This window comes from Arachis hypogaea, chromosome 7 (assembly GCF_003086295.3).
Source record: "Arachis hypogaea cultivar Tifrunner chromosome 7, arahy.Tifrunner.gnm2.J5K5, whole genome shotgun sequence".
Lineage (NCBI taxonomy): Eukaryota > Viridiplantae > Streptophyta > Magnoliopsida > Fabales > Fabaceae > Arachis > Arachis hypogaea.
Window position 1 is genome coordinate 9,573,953 of NC_092042.1, and position 17,163 is coordinate 9,591,115.

Genomic DNA, 17,163 nt, shown 5'->3' on the forward strand with positions numbered 1-17,163 from the left:
GGAGAAGTTATGCCCGTCAGAAGATTGGGGTTTGAAACTGTGAATTCTGCAGCGTTTAACTTAGTAAAATTTTTGGTAGCACGCACACCCACGCGTACGCGTTGATGGGCTGAACTAATTGCCCAGCCAAATTCCTGAGAGTTGTGCGAGAATTATGCTGACTTTGTGCGTGGGGCACAAAACACACCCCCGCGTACGTGTGGCTGACGCGTACGCGTCGTTTGGCTTTTCTCTCATTTACACGTGCGCATGGGCGACGCATACGCGTCATTGTATTTTTGGCTTTCCACACGCACGCGTGACCCAGTTTTCACCCCAAGGTTGATTTTTGAGTTTTCAAAGCCAAATTTCATACTCCTAAGCCTCCGATCTCACCCCATATATCATAAATCCTTATGAGATGCCTAGGAATGAAAAAGGAACTAGGGAATGTGGTAACTTGTGAATGAAGAAAGGGGAGGATTAATGATCAATGATGATCAAAGATGATTGTATGAGATACGGAGTATGGCGGTGGAAGTGCTTTGTGTGCCATGAGTCGAAGCGCTGTATTTGTTAATAATTGGCTGGTTATGAATTGAATTATGAGTCAGATGGGTGAGTTATTGCCGAATTACGGCGGAGCCATTAATGAATTATGATTGAGTATGATTGCATATATGCGTATTGAATGAAATGTGAATGTTGCACTTCCACAATTTGAGATACGAGTTTCCTTGAGTGAAAGCAGTGGCTAGCCACCACATGCTCCAAGTGGAGACTTGATATTCTGCTGACCTTATGTCATAAGTGTGGCCGGACACTGTGAAAGTTTCGGATGAGCTCGCCCCTATGAATATACACCACTGAGGGTGTTGGATATGAATTATGAATTATGTTGAGTATAACTCGAGTTGGGGATGCACGACAGAGGGACAGTCCAATGGTTAGATACCAGAACATGTCAGGTTGGCTTTATAACCGACAGATGAGACTCATCAGCCATTAGGACAGGCATGCATCATATGCATATTATGTGACTTGTTTGGAATTGCCTAATTGACTGCATATTACTCGCTAATTGTCTAAATGCCACATATTCTTCCTATTTATATATCTCCTTGTCTGATATAATTGTGTTTGCCATATTATATTACTGTTGGCAGTTGAGAGGTCTGGAGGATTTGGAAAGGAAAGTATTAGTTAGACTGAAGATCTTTAGCCAGTTGCCATTTATGGTTTAGCCTGTTTATAAGCTTTGAATTATCTGTTAGAAGTTCTAGGATTGCCTTCGGCTTTCCCAGGACATTACATGTTAGATATGTGGGCACTGTTACCATACTGAGAACCTCCGGTTCTCACTCATGCGGATTTTGTGGTTTTCAGATGCAGGACGTGAGGCTTCTCGCTGAAGCATGATGGAGACTTCTGGATTAGTGGAGATCCTTAGTTCTCGGGACTTTATTTTTGGTTTTATATTTTTACTTAGATACTTTTATCTCCACTAAATAATACATACTGTTTTGACTCCTCTTAGAGGTTGTTTTGGAAAATAGGTTTTTTGTATTTTCGCCCTTTGGGGTTTCCTTTGGGTTCCTTACTTTATATATATGTATATACTTTTATGCTCGGACCGGTTATCTTTGCAACCGGATCTTGAGTTTTGATATTTGTGTTTTTGGCACCCTATTGTATATATATATTATTACGTTAGCTTATCCTTTATTCGTTATGTTATGTTACCATTCGGAGTGTTGCGCTTTCGACTTACGATGTTGTTTTATCCCTTTTTTTCACACTACTACAATTACTAAATTTTAATTTTTAGAGGTTGTAATACCTTGCCAACTTTGTTTTATGACTTAAGCATAAGATCCTGTATGATAGGATGTTACAGAAAGCACGATGCATGCAAGAGGAAATAAGTTACCTTTAACTTCTGCCTTAGCCTGATTTGGTTTGATTTGGGTTATTAGACCTCTGCGTTTCTTGTTTAATCCTTCTCTTTCTTTCTTATTTGGTGAACAGCTTAGAGACTAAGCTTTCTCTCTCTTTCTCTGAGTTCTGACCGAAGAGGAAAAAGTGAACGTTGCTTTGCTGGAGGCAAATTGGAGGAATTGGCTTGAGAGATGAATTCGGGCTTAGGTCGGTTATAATTCATTTGACCCGTTTTGATTTCTTTGGCCTATCTGATTTCATTACTTTGATTCCTCTGAGCTGTTACTGCTTTGTAGCCCACTAGCCTTTGTTTTCTTATCTATCTTACTAGGCTACTGCAATAAGAAATTTTGGCCTGCAACATTTAATCAGAAATAATCAACACTAATTGGTTAATTAGCCCAATAAAATAATATTTGTCATCATTAATTAATTTAGTTAATTTTTTAACTCAACAACTATAATAAAAATAATTTTTACTGATAAATTTTTAGTGGCAATTAAATAATACCACTATATATTTTATTTAAATTATGTTTTTGCGGCAATTATGAATTTTTCGTTATTACTATATGTTATAATGACAATTATAAGCTTTTTACGGCTATTAAAATGGTCTTTACTGGCAATTATATAATAATTGTTAAAACTTTTTAGTGATAGAATATAAGACGGTTAATGTCTGATTGCCGATAAATATATTAACGGCTATTTTATTGTTGTTAAATATAAAATAAATTACTGCAAAAAAAATAATTTTCTAGTAGTACAAGTGTCGGAAATTTAAATTTCTCAAAAGATTAGTTTTTAACCTACTAAAATAAAAGATATTGTAAGAATATATATATATATATATTTCAAGGTTCAACAATTGAAAACAAACATTAAATTGAATTGAACCAACATGCTAGTAACATAAACTCATGATCAATACAAATAATATACAAAATCATCACATTTGATATTAACTTTATTTAGATCATAGTCATATAAATTTATAACAGATCTTGTTATTATGGACAAAAAAAATCCATTAGAAGAATCCTCTGCAGCCATAACTATTGTTAAATGGATTATTGTGGTATGGAATGTAAACCCCATTAAATTAGTAAATAATTAGTCAATAAATTAGTTTTTAATAAGGAGGATTATAAATGTGAATATTATATTAAATTAGGATAGAGCTCATCGAAACGAGAATTTTGACACCAATTTTGAAGAAAACGGTCCAAAATTGGACCGAACGGGCCGAATCGGTTGAACCGAACCCGAACCGGGCTGTCAGTTCAACCGGACCAGCCCTTTTAAGTGAACCCAAGCCCTTCATCCCCTTCATTCCAACAGAAACGGAGCTTTCAGCTTCCAGGGGAGGGAAGAACGAGAAAAATCCCGTAACCCTCACGTTACTTTCAAAATCCCGTAACTTCTCCGTTCGAGCTCCGATCGCCGCACCGTTTGCGGCCACGCGTTCACTGCGTCGAACTCTACGTTTCTACCGGAACAATTTCATAGGTAACTCATTATTTTATATCAGCCTTCATTTCCCCCAATTTTCGAGTTTGTTAAATTTCTTTGATTTTTGATGTTTTAGGATCCAATTAGCTTGAGAGAAACGTTCACTCTTGCTTATGTGAAGCTTGGGTAAGGTGAGGATACGATAATTTTATTTTAATTTCATTGAATTTGAGCTTTGAGTATTAAATTGGATATATATGTGTTATGAATGTGTATTAGGTTGTGAATAAATAATTAGAGCTTGAAATTGTGAATACTGGAACTTGGAGGAAGCGGATTAGTTGAGGTTTTGAGGGCTGTGTTCTTTTAAGAAAATTTTCTTGGAATAACACTTGGGAATCGGTTAAGGTATGGTTTAGGTTTCTTGCATTTAATATATAATGTTCTGTGAAAACTTAGGCTAGATGACCATAGGATAAGTTGGAATGCAGGTGTATGTTTAATGTTTAGTAATTTGTCGATGAATATAATTAATTGAAGTTTATTGGATAATTAGTTATTAATTTTGGATGGTGAATGTTGTTATGTTAATTTGGAGAGAATTATAGTTGAATGTTATTGTTGATGAACATGGTTGGTTTGGTGCTTGTTGATTAATTAATGATTCAGTGAATTATTGATTTGAGGTATTATGTGTTAAAAGCCTAGGATTTGTGAACTATGACTCTTAGTTGAATTTTGGTTGTTGGATTTGAATATTGTATGAGTTTAATTGTTGATCTGGGGTAGATTTTTTGTGGAGATTGTTATGATAATGAGGAAGGGTATGTTGAATTGAAAAGAAAGTAGGTTTGGACCCGAAAAGGGTGGCAAAGTCCGAGTTTTAGAGGAGATGCTGCCAAAATTTTATAAAAATTAGAGATTTTGTTTATATGATTATTTAAAAAGATTTAGATTCAAAGGTTATATGGTTTGATTTAGAGTTATTAAGAAAATGAGCATGTTTTAAGTTTGATTCATTTAGAAAAGAATGAGTTATGTTTTGAATTGGAACTATTGATGGACGGAATGGGAGGTGTGATAATGAAGGATAAGGATTGAATATGATTGATGTATGATGATGAATGAAATGCGATTGAGAATGATGTTGAAGTTGATGAATTATAATTGAATTATTTATATGGCTTATGAATTTGAATAATCTGAGATACGAGATTCCCTGGATTAAGTGTTGTGGCTTGCCACCACGTGTACCAGGTTGAAAACTCGATACTCTGTTGACCCTACGATGTAAGTGTGTGACCGGGCACTATATAAATTCCCGGGAATGTTACCCCCATTGAGTATTATTGATTATTTGAGAAAAAAACTATGCATAGACTCTTGGGGATGCACGTCGGGTGACAGTCTAAGTACAATTCAGACTTGTCGAGTTGGCTGGATAACCGACAGATGAGTCTCATCAGCCATAGGACAGGCATGCATCATATGCATATTACTTGAATTACTTGCTTGTGTATTAACTGGGTGTGCCTAAATGTACTTGCCATGTTAAATGTATATTTGTTATCTGCAGTACTTGTAACCTTCTTGTGCTTGCCTTTGTTTGTTTACTTGTCTATGAAAATGCATGATGGAGTTGGAGGTAAGGAGGAATGGCAAAATGGGATTTAGATTTAAGGTTAAGTTAAGTTAGGTTTAAATATCCTTAGTAAACCACCTTTTATGGCTTCTGTTTAATACTTTGAGCTCTATAATCTGAGTGTCGGTGTTCTAGGATTGCCTCTGACATTCCCAGGACCTTATATATTATGTGTGTGGCACCTTTACCATACTGAGAACCTCCGGTTCTCATTCTATACTATGTTGTTGTTTTTCAGATGCAGGTCGAGAGGCATCTCGTTAGGCGTCTGGACTCTTGAGGCGGAGTGGTTACTGGGATATTTTGTTCTGCTATGATGTATATATATGTACTTAGCTTTCTCTCCGCATGACTTATTCTTTTTTATCCTCTTAGAGGTTTATGGAGAGGCAGGATTGTGTATATGTACTTTTGGGTTTTGGATATGTATGTATATATGTGTAAATATTCTCCGGCCAGTCTTGACTTCGCAGGCTGAGTTAGGAGCTTGATATTTTGTATCTTTGGCACTCTATTCCCACTTCTGTTATCTTGTGTTTAATAGTTATGGTTTTCTTAGCACGTAGGTTAACTCGTTCCTTGAGCGTTGCGCTTTTATTTCACGATTTTTTGTTTCCTCTATTCTTTAAGGCTCCTAGCATATTATAATTCTTCTGCTATTATATGTACTTATTTTATTCAGAGGTCGTAATACCACACCACCTCTTTTTTACGACTTAAGCGTAAAACTTAGTGTGGTAGGGTGTTACATTATGGTATCAGAGCAGTTCGTTCCTATAGAGCCTGAAAGACGGACTGATTGTACTTCTGTGCATTCTCTGTATATGTGTTTATGTGCTATTAGGATATCTGACTGATATATATGGCATAAACGTTTGTGAGCATGCATTTGGAACTTAAAGCATTAGACTTGCGATATTGAGACTGATCAACTTAATATCACTTATTTGGTGTATATAGGGACCAGATGTCAACTTGCGGACGCGGTCGCGGGCGAGGTAGAGGTAGGACAGGCACCGTTACTCCTGCCCCCATAGGGACTGATCCAGTAGACTTTATGGCTGCCCTGGAAAATATGGCTGCAGCTATGCAGGCAACAGCTGAGGCATTGGGTAATCAGATAAATCAGCGGAATCATGGGAACAATAATGATGATGATGGTCCTATGACACTTGCTACATTTCTGAAAGTTCACCCTCCGACCTTCAGGGGAACCTCAAATCCCACTGACGCAGATAATTGGATTCATGCTATGGAAAGGGCGTTACAGTCACAGCAGGTTCCTGAGGAGCAATGGGTTGAATTTGGAACCTATCAGTTGCAAGGTGAAGCTCAGTATTGGTGGCAGGGGACACGACGTATCCTGCAGCCTAATGGTGCTGCGATTCTTTGGGAGGTTTTTCGGGCAGAATTCTATAAGAAATACTTTCCTAATTCAGCTAGAAATGCCAAGGAACTTGAATTAATGCAGTTAAAGCAGGGACAGATGACTGTTGCTGAGTATACCAGTAAATTTGAGGAGTTATGTCGCTTTTCTCGTATCTGTCAAGGTGCGCCTGAAGATTTTGCTGAATGGAAGTGTATTAAATATGAGGGAGGTCTTCGGAGCGATATTCTGAGCTTCGTTGCCCCAATGGAGATCAGGGTATTTTCTGAATTGGTGAATAAGAGTAGGGTGGCTGAGGATTGTATGAAGAAGGCGGCAGCAGAGAAAGGAAGTTTGAGGGTGCCTTTTCAGAGGCCTTCAGGGAGGAATTTTGCCCCGAGAGGTAGGAATTTCAAGCGTGGAGGTTTTGTTCCGCAGCAGACTCAGGGTCAAGGTAATTACAGAAGGCCGAATACTAGTGCTAGTCAAGGAAAAAGGTTTGGGAAGCAGCCACAGCAAGATCTGAATTGTCAGAAGTGCGGAAGGTATCACCCTGGAGTTCCGTGCAGATTCAGACTTGGAGTATGCTATTCTTGTGGACAGCCCGGGCATATGGCCACCAATTGCCCGGAGAAGAAGAAGTATGAGACTGGTAGGGTGCAGCAGCCAGGGAGAGTATACACCACTTCTACCATAGGTGCTGAGGGATCTGAGACACTGATTAGAGGTAATTGTGAAATGGCTGGTAAAATCTTAAATGCTTTATTTGATTCAGGAGCAAGTCATTCATTTATTGCATTTGAAAAGGCCAATGAGTTAGGATTGAGAATGGTGGTTTTAGGTTATGATTTGAAAGTATATATTGCTACTCATGAAGCTATGGTGACTAGGATATGATGTCTACAAGTTCCCTTTCGAGTACAACAGCGTGAATTTGTGCATGATTTGATTTGTTTGCCTATGACTGGTCTTGATCTCATTTTGGGATTGGATTGGTTATCCAAGAATCATGTTTTACTTGATTGTTCTGAAAAGTCAGTACAGTTTATGCCGGAAGGGTCAGAAGCACCGATTATGGTGAATAGTTACTATTTGAATTCTATGATAGTAAACTATTCTAGAACTGAATGTCAGGGTATTATGTTATTAACTGCGGGAGTATCAGGTGATGATCAGAGTTTAGAGCAGATTCCGATTGTATGTGAATTTCCAGATGTGTTTCCGGATGATATTAATGAATTTCCACCTAACCGAGAGGTTGAATTTGCAATCGAGTTGGTACCTGGAGCCGGTCCGATTTCAATTACTCCTTACAGGATGTCACCTTTAGAAATGGCTGAACTGAAAGCTCAGCTGGAGGATCTGTTGGGTAAACATTTTATCCGACCAAGTGTTTCTCCGTGGGGAGCGCTAGTGTTACTGGTAAAGAAGAAGGATGGGAGTATGCGGCTGTGTGTCGATTATCGGCAATTGAATAAAATCACTGTGAAGAATAAATATCCGTTGCCTAGAATCGATGATCTAATGGATCAGTTACAGGGTGCCGGTGTGTTTTCTAAGATTGATCTGCGATCCGGATATCATCAAATAAGGGTTAGAGATGAGGATATTCCGAAAACTGCTTTCAGAACCCGTTATGGTCATTATGAGTATACAGTGATGTCTTTCGGGTTAACTAATACCTCGGCAGTATTTATGGATTATATGAACAGGATTTTTCGACCGTATGTAGACAAGTTTGTTATTGTCTTCATTGATGACATTCTTGTTTATTCTAAGACTGAAGAGGAGCATGCTGATCACTTGCAAACTGTGCTGCAAATTCTGAGAGATAGGAAGTTATATACTAAGTTATCTAAATGTGAGTTCTGGAAGAGTGAAGTGAAGTTTCTCGGCCACGTGGTGAGTAAGCAGGGGATAGCTGTGGATCCTGCTAAGGTGGAAGCAGTGATGAATTGGGAGCGACCAACTTCAGTGACAGAGATCAGAAGTTTCCTAGGTTTGGCGGGATATTATCGTAGATTCATTAAAGGATTTTCACTGCTCGCCTTACCTTTAACTAAATTGACTAGGAAGGATACGCCTTTTATCTGGACTCCGAAGTGTGAAGAGGGTTTCCAAGCATTGAAGCACAGGTTGACTACTGCACCTGTATTTGTATTACTTGAACCAAGTGAACCGTTTGAAGTGTATTGTGATGCATCTCTGAAAGGTTTGGGGTGCGTTCTGATGCAGCACCAGAATGTTGTAGCATACGCCTCACGGCAATTAAGGCCGCATGAAATGAACTATCCGACACATGATTTAGAACTTGCTGCTGTTGTGTTTGCTTTAAAGATTTGGTGGCACTATCTCTATAGCGTTAGGTTTCATGTTTTCTCATATCATAAAAGTTTGAAGTATCTTTTTGAGCAGAAAGAGTTGAATATGCGTCAGAGGAGGTGGATGGAGCTTTTGAAAGATTATGATTTTGAATTGAATTATCATCCAGGAAAAGCGAACGTTGTGGCGAATGCTTTGAGTCGGAAGTCTTTATATGCAGCTTGGATGATGCTACGGGAGGAAGAATTACTATGGGCATTTCAAGGTTTGAATTTGGGAATTAGAGAAGAATATGAAATCCTGTGTTTGAGTCAGTTGCAGATTTTAAGTGATTTTAAATTAGAACTTCTGAAGGCTCATCGAGATAGTGAAGTGTTACGTAAGGTATTACCAGCAGTTGAATAGGGAAAACAGTGGAGAGTGTCAGAAGGTCAGGATGGTTTATGGAGGTTCAAGAACCGGATTATTGTGCCTAATGTTGGAGACCTGCGATAAAGTATCTTGAAGGAAGCTCATAAGAGTGGGTTCTCAATTCATCCAGGGAGTACTAAAATGTATCAGCATCTGAAAGCGATGTTCTGGTGGCCAGGGATGAAGAATGATATGGCATTACATGTATCTAAATGTTTAACGTGTCAGAAAGTTAAGATTGAGCATCAGAGACCATCAGGGACCCTTCAGCCTTTGGAGATTCCACAATGGAAATGGGAGAGTATCGCAATGGATTTTGTGATAGGTTTGCCTAGAACCCGATCTGGTTATGTCGCTATTTGGGTGGTTGTGGATCGACTGACAAAATCAGCTCACTTTCTTCCTATCCAAATAAGTTGTTCAATGGAAGAATTAGCTCGAATGTATATTAAAGAGATTGTCGGGTTGCATGGCGTGCCTTCTACCATTATATCTGACAGGGATCCTCGCTTTACATCAAGGTTCTGGGGAGCTTTTCAGCGTGCATTTGGAACTCAGCTAAGCTTGAGTACTGCGTATCACCCTCAGACAGATGGTCAGTCAGAAAGAACTATTCAGACCTTGGAGGATATGCTAAGGGCTTGTGTTTTGGACCAGCCTGCGAGTTGGAATCGGTATATGCCATTAATTGAATTTTCTTATAATAATAGCTATCATGCGAGCATCAGAATGGTCCATATGAGGCTCTGTATGGCAGAAAATGTCAGTCTCCACTATGTTGGTATGAAACTGGAGAAAGGAGTTTATTAGGGCCTGAAATGATAGCTGAAACGACTGAGCAGATAAAGAAGATTCGTAGTCGAATGCTTATAGCCCAAAGCCGCCAGAAGAGCTATGTTGATCAGAGGCGAAAGCCTTTGGAATTCGAAGAAGGAGAACATGTCTTTCTGAAAGTTACACCAACCACTGGCGTGGGAAGAGCTATTAAGACTAAGAAGCTGAATCCCCGTTATATTGGACCCTTTGAGATTCTGAAGAGGATTGGGCCAGTGGCTTATAGAATTGCCTTACCGCCATATCTTTCGAATTTGCATGACGTGTTTCATGTGTCTCAGCTTAGGAAGTATACCCCTGATGCAAGTCATGTTCTAGAACCAGAACCAATCCATGTGAGAGAAGATCTAACACTCCCAGTAATTCCGGTGAGGATTGATGACACTAGTGTTAAACGATTACGAGGAAGGGAAGCATCATTGGTAAAAGTAGCTTGGAGTCGAGCTGGTATCGAGGAACATACCTGGAAACTCGAATCAGATATGCGAAAGGACTATCCACATCTCTTTTCAGGTAACTAGATTTGAATTTTGAGGGCAAAATTCTTTATTAGGTGGGTAGAATGTAAACCCCATTAAATTAGTAAATAATTAGTCAATAAATTAGTTTTTAATAAGGAGGATTATAAATGTGAATATTATATTAAATTAGGATAGAGCTCATCGAAACGAGAATTTTGACACCAATTTCGAAGAAAACGGTCCAAAATTGGACCGAATGGACCGAACCGGTTGAACTGGATCCAAACCGGGCTGTTGGTTCAACCGGACCAGCCCTTTTAAGTGAACCCAAGCCCTTCATCCCCTTCATTCCAACAGAAACGGAGCTTTCAGCTTCCAGGGGAGGGAAGAACGAGAAAAATCCCGTAACCCTCACGTTACTTTCAAAATCCCGTAACTCCTCCGTTCGAGTTCCGATCGCCGCACCGTTTGTGGTCACGCGTTCACCGCGTCGAGCTCTACGTTTCTACCGGAACAATTTCATAGGTAACTCATTATTTTATATCAGCCTTCATTTCCCCCAATTTTCGAGTTTGTTAAATTTCTTTGATTTTTGATGTTTTAGGATCCAATTAGCTTGAGAGAAACGTTCACTCTTGCTTATGTGAAGCTTGGGTAAGGTGAAGATACGATAATTTTATTTTAATTTCATTGAATTTGAGCTTTGAGTATTAAATTGGATATATATGTGTTATGAATGTGTATTAGGTTGTGAATAAATAATTAGAGCTTGAAATTGTGAATACTGGAACTTGGAGGAAGCGGATTAGTTGAGGTTTTGAGGGCTGTGTTCTTTTAGGAAAATTTTCTTGGAATAACACTTGGGAATCGGCTAAGGTATGGTTTAGGTTTCTTGCATTTAATATATAATGTTCTGTGAAAACTTAGGCTAGATGACCATAGGATAAGTTGGAATGCAGGTGTATGTTTAATGTTTAGTAATTTGTCGATGAATATAATTAGTTGAAGTTTATTGGATAATTAGTTATTAATTTTGGATGGTGAATGTTGTCATGTTAATTTGGAGAGAATTATAGTTGAATGTTATTGTTGATGAACATGGTTGGTTTGGTGCTTGTTGATTAATTAATGATTCAGTGAATTATTGATTTGAGGTATTATGTGTTAAAAGCCTAGGATTTGTGAACTATGACTCTTAGTTGAATTTTGGTTGTTGGATTTGAATATTATATGAGTTTAATTATTGATCTGAGGTATTTTTTTGTGGAGATTGTTATGATAATGAGGAAGGGTATGTTGAATTGAAAAGAAAGCAGGTTTGGACCCGAAAAGGGTGGCAAAGTCTGAGTTTTAGAGGAGATGCTGCCGAAATTTTATAAAAATTAGAGATTTTGTTTATATGATTATTTAAAAAGATTTAGATTCAAAGGTTATATGGTTTGATTTAGCGTTATTAAGAAAATGAGCATGTTTTAAGTTTGATTCATTTAGAAAAGAATGAGTTATGTTTTGAATTGGAACTATTGATGGATGGAATGGGAGGTGTGATAATGAAGGATAAGGATTGAATATGATTGATGTATGATGATGAATGAAATGCGATTGAGAATGATGTTGAAGTTGATGAATTATAATTGAATTATTTATATGGCTTATGAATTTGAATAATCTGAGATACGAGATTCCCTGGATTAAGTGTTGTGGCTTGCCACCACGTGTACCAGGTTGAAAACTCGATACTCTATTGACCCTACGACATAAGTGTGTGACCGGACACTATATAAATTCCCGGGAATGTTACCCCCATTGAGTATTATTGATTATTTGAGAAAAAAAACTATGCATAGACTCTTGGGGATGCATGTCAGGGGACAGTCTAAGTACAATTCAGACTTGTCGGGTTGGCTGGATAACTGACAGATGAGCCTCATCAGTCATAGGACAGGCATACATCATATGCATATTACTTGAATTACTTGCTTGTGTATTAACTGGGTGTGCCTAAATGTACTTGCCATGTTAAATGTATATTTGTTATCTGCAGTACTTGTAACCTTCTTGTGCTTGCCTTTGTTTGTTTACTTGTTTGTGAAAATGCATGATGGAGTTGGAGGTAAGGAGGAATGGCAGAATGGGATTTAGATTTAAGGTTAAGTTAAGTTAGGTTTAAATATCCTTAGTAAACCACCTTTTATGGCTTCTGTTTAATACTTTAAGCTCTATAATCTGAGTGTCGGTGTTCTAGGATTGCCTCTGGCATTCTCAGGACCTTATATATTATGTGTGTGGCACCTTTACCATACTGAGAACCTCCGGCTCCTCATTCCATACTATGTTGTTGTTTTTCAGATGCAGGTCGAGAGGTATCTCGTTAGGCGTCTGGACTCTTGAGGCGGAGTGGTTACTGGGATATTTTGTTATGCTATGATGTATATATATGTACTTAGCTTTCTCTCTGCATGACTTATTCTTTTTGATCCTCTTAGAGGTTTATGGAGAGGCAGGATTGTGTATATGTACTTTTGGGTTTTGGATATGTATGTATATATGTGTAAATATTCTCCGGCCAGTCTTGACTTTGCAGGCTGAGTTAGGAGCTTGATATTTTGTATCTTTGGCACTCTATTCCCACTTCTGTTATCTTGTGTTTAATAGTTATGGTTTTCTTAGCACGTAGGTTAACTCGTTCCTTGAGCGTTGCGCTTTTATTTCACGATTTTTTGTTTCCTCTATTCTTCAAGGCTCCTAGCATATTATAATTCTTCTGCTATTATATGTACTTATTTTATTCAGAGGTCGTAATACCACACCACCTCTGTTTTATGACTTAAGCGTAAAACTTAGTGTGGTAGGGTGTTACATGGAAAACCAAAAAAGCCTCTACCATTATTATGGTTAAAATTTGAATGGTAAAGATAATTTCAAGTGTGGCCGCCGACGCTGCTTCTCCCAATACCATTCCTATTACTTGCATCATAGAGAAATAGATCATTATATCCTTGTTGGTGTTCATATGATGGATACAAAACAGGGGCATTCTAGTTATCAAATCCTCTGGTATATGGAGATTTTGGAAAAAAAATTCTTGTTATCACTCTAAAATTTAAATTTTGAGCAAAAATCATGAGATCTTTACGTATACGATGCAAGGATCTATTTCCAATTTTTTTTAAAATGATAGATGAAACCAAAATCAAATCATTCAAAATATCCAAAGTTAATATAACATTAATTAAGAAAGACAAAGAAAGCTTACTACCGTGATAAAATGTAGGTGCCACACTCTCAGCTGTAGTCGTAACTGCAGCCTGATTTGCAACAATCTTGACTGAAATTTTATTTTTCAAAGTCTGCTAAAGAACTACAAGAATTTTTTCCATCTCTTTATTTTTTTTTACGACTTTGACCAATCATATCCCACTAATTGGTGGTGATGTTATCATTTTTAATTGTCTTTAAAGATTTAGAAAGAGTTTCAACTCATTCTTTTTAACGAGATTTTGCATGTCCATCCTAGACATTTCCTCCATGATATAACCAAGGAATTGATTACTACCTTGAGGTTGTTGTTCGTTTGAGAGAGCCATTTTTATTGTCTTTAACGAAGAATCACCATAGTAATAGGCTTTTTCACTTGAAGAATATATGATCAAATCAACACCAGCATCACATAAAGATTTTATGTCATTTTTAGTAAGCCGTCTTTTCTCTTTGTAAAAGAGATTTGACAATTTATCTTATTCTCAATCCTCTTTATCTCTCTCTTTTGTCTCCCTTTAGTTTTTTTGATCATTTCACCACCATTTTCTATTTTCAAAACAAGAGATTAGTAGTAACTTAGTGTATGTGATGTGAGTAGTATAGAGTATATATTGTGTAATGATGAAGACTAATGTGTTTCATTATGTTCATATAAACTAATAAATATTTAGGATATTTAATTTTTATTTTACTTTTTGCATTATTTGTTTCTCTCAGATAATTTATTATCGTTTGATCTTTGACTTTCTCATAAGAACTATGCACACAGATATCAAATACTAATATATGATAATAAAATCAGAGGTTAAAAATTCTATAATACAAAATATAAGTGAGAAATATTCTTTTCAAAAATATATTAACATTTCTATATTTTTAATCTTTCTCTTACATAGAGAAAAAAAATGGAAAATGGATTCTCTTAACTTTTTTTGTTTTAATTGTTTAATAAAGTGTAATTTGTCATCTTGGATCAAGAAAAAATATGTGAAAAAAATATTAAATAGTAAAAATTAAATGATATTTTACTAAACAAATTATAAAAAAATTAGAGAGAATCCACTCTAAAAGAGGAGTATATTTAATTAATTATTTTTTATTTTTTATTTTGCCAAGAACATAAGAGAAAGTGAGATTTCTTTGCAAGATCGAAACAATACAATTAGGTAAGCAATAAAATTCAATCTTTATTGAATCAACAAAATTTAAAATCCATTTAAATAAATGTAAGAAATACGTCTTTAGATTTAGTGTCTCGTATTTTCTCTCTCTTACATTTAAAATACAAAACCAATCTCTTTAAAAAAAAATGTATTTAAATTTAAAACAAAATATAATTCAAACAAGAGTAAATTACTATTTTACTTTCTAATGTATGGGTTAAGACCGAATTTTATCCCTAACGTTCTATTTTTATTCCCAAATATTTTATTTTGTCTTATTTTAGTCTTTTAGTCAAAATTAAAATTTTTTCTTCCAAAAATGCCCTTTTTACCTCTATTTTTATCTCTTTTTTTTTCTTATAGTTCTGTCATTTTTGCTCATAGATCACTATAATAACTACTATGAACAATTATAATTTTGTTGTTATTTAGAAAAAAATCATAATGAAAGAAAGGATATTTTTTAAAAGAACAATTTTAATTTTGACCATAGGATTAAAAGAGGACGAAATAAAACAGTTGAGATAAAAAAATAGAACGTTTCAAACATAAAGACAAAATTAAGACTTAACACAAACGTTAGCGACTAAATTAATACTTTATTCTTTAAACAAAAATAACAAACCCTAAATTCTAAAATATAAATATTAAATCCTAAAACTTAACAATTGAAATATTTAAATTAAAAAAATACAATTTGAATAAAAATAACAAATCTTAAATTCTAAACTCTAAACACTAAAAATTAAATCATAAACCCGAAATTCTAAACCTAAATCCTATATCTTATATTATTTTTATTCTAACATTTTACTTTTTGATACTGTGTGGTTGAACAACGACAACGACAATGATGATGATGATGATGATGATGATGATTAACTCTACCCACTGTAATTAGTTGACCCATTTAATGAAACAAAGTTAAGACTTTATTATAGTGTATGATTTCTAATGTAGGAACAATCTCTTTATCACATACGTATAATATATAATAGGACACACAACTCTTGTTTACAAGTGGTTGGTTCATTGGTTTGGATTTAATCAATCGCTACAAAAAAATATTTTTACTGATAAATTTTTAGTGGAAATTACATAATACCACTATATAATTTATTTAATTTATATTTTTGTGACAATTATAAATTTGTCGTTATTACTATATGTTATAATGACAATTATATGTTTTTTATGGCTATTAAAATGGTCTTTATTGACAATTATATAATTATTGTTAAAACATTTTAGCGACAGAATATAAGACAGTTAATGTTTAATTGCCGATAAATATATCAACGACTATTTTATTGCTGCTAAACATAAAATAAATTACCGCAAAAAATAATTTTTCTAGTAGTACAAGTGTCAGAAATTTAAATCTCTCAAGAGATTAGTTTTTAACCTACTAAAATAAAAGATATTGTAAGAAGATATATATAAAAAAGATATAACTTAACATATCTAATTTAGGATAATATTTATAATAGCGAACTATAATATATATCTATTTTTCCAAGGTTCAACAATTGAAAAACAAACAGTGAATTGAATTGAACCAATAGGCTAGTAACATAAATCCATGATCAATACAAATAATATAAAAAACATCATATTGATGTTAACTTTATTTAGAACATAGTCATATAAATTTATAACAGATCAATGCATTTATATTTTTATTATCACCAAAAAATTCCATTAGAAGAATCTTTCGCAGCCATAACCATTGTTAAATGGATTATTATGGTATGGAAAACCAAAAAAGCCTCCACCATTGTTGCTATAGTTATAATTTGAATGGTAAAGATAATTTTTAGTGTCGTCGCCGCCACTGCTTCTTCCAACACCATTCCTATTACTTGCATCATAGAGAAATAGATCATTATATCCTTGTTGGTATTGGTATGATGGATACCAAACAGGGACATTTTGGTTACCAAATCTTCTCGTAGCGTCAAAAGGGTTGACACCGGTAGCAAAAGTTATGTTGAAAAAAGTACTCATACTTCCATGAGCACGGTATGGTCCAATAACTCCAGGATTAACTTGAATCATGGTTTGATCTATTTGAAAAACAATTAAAATAAGTCATATTAAAAATTTTAACATTTATTATTAAGATAAAATTGGCCAACAAGATTAACTTTGTTTAATAATAAAATTTATCAAATTTGTTAAATAATATACAAATTTATTTATTCTTGTACTTTTATTTAACAATGGATTTTGCTTAATTGTAGAATCTATAAATATAGATTTTTTTAATAGAAAAATAAAATTTTGATGTTTTAACTAACAATTTAAGGTTTTAAAGGATTTATATAGATT

At 35.3% G+C, this 17,163-nt stretch overlaps 2 long non-coding RNA genes across 2 annotated transcripts; both read left to right on the top strand.

Moving 5' to 3' along the window:
• The first annotated feature begins 3,216 nt into the window (after positions 1–3,216).
• LOC140174449 (uncharacterized) lies at positions 3,217–5,543 on the top strand. The gene is made up of 3 exons (XR_011863627.1): positions 3,217–3,429; positions 3,509–3,563; positions 5,253–5,543. It is a non-coding gene; the product is annotated as an uncharacterized lncRNA (long non-coding RNA).
• A 5,637-nt stretch (positions 5,544–11,180) lies between these two features.
• Positions 11,181–13,048, top strand: LOC112703962 (uncharacterized). The gene is made up of 2 exons (XR_003154717.3): positions 11,181–11,284; positions 12,758–13,048. It is a non-coding gene; the product is annotated as an uncharacterized lncRNA (long non-coding RNA).
• The last annotated feature ends 4,115 nt before the right edge of the window (positions 13,049–17,163 follow it).